A 672-nucleotide genomic window follows, 5' to 3' on the forward strand; every position below is an offset into this window, starting at 1 on the left:
TCTGCATTTCATGTACATGTAAAGATATCTTCTGTTGATTCTGTTTCTCTAGAGAACCGTCACTAATACAGTCTCTATAACTTTTTGCTACCGACAGGCAAATCTTCCCGGTTTCTAGGAGCTCAAAAATCATTAGCATGCTCATTTCAAATTCCAAGTTTTCCTTGAAAGTTAAGGTTTCCAAAGCTTGATTCTTCTATTATTCTGTTGATATAATGCTATATAATATGAATAAAAACAAGAAAGAGAACTGTAGCATATGATCCTGTATGCAATGATGAAAGTCCCTAAATCTCTGAGTGCAAACATAAATGATTCTTTATTATTTTTTATTTAAAAATTATTTTACACTTGATCTTAGCCAAAAGGCCGAGAAGCGATATTTAAAAATTATTTTACTGTTTATTTATTTTTGAGAGAGAGAGAGACAGAGCGTGAGCAGGGGAGGGGCAGAGAGAGAGGGAGACACAGAATCCGAAGCAGGCTCCGGGCTCCGAGCTGTCAGCACAGAGCCCAATGCGGGGCTCGAACCCACAAACTGTGAGATCATGACCTGAACCGAAGTCAGACACTTAACCAACTGAGCCATTCAGGTGCCCCAATGATTCTTTAATTCTTAATTTTAAATCAGGGCTTTTTTTTTTTTTGGTTCAATGCATAGTCCAACTACAA

General features: G+C 37.5%; 1 pseudogene; it reads right to left on the reverse strand.

Moving 5' to 3' along the window:
• Positions 1–244: 244 nt before the first annotated feature.
• Positions 245–381, reverse strand: LOC128775379 (U2 spliceosomal RNA; annotated as a pseudogene).
• Positions 382–672: the final 291 nt, after the last annotated feature.

The sequence above is a fragment of the Panthera pardus genome, unplaced genomic scaffold (genome assembly GCF_024362965.1).
Source record: "Panthera pardus isolate Hobbes unplaced genomic scaffold, ASM2436296v1 HiC_scaffold_7, whole genome shotgun sequence".
Taxonomy (NCBI): domain Eukaryota; kingdom Metazoa; phylum Chordata; class Mammalia; order Carnivora; family Felidae; genus Panthera; species Panthera pardus.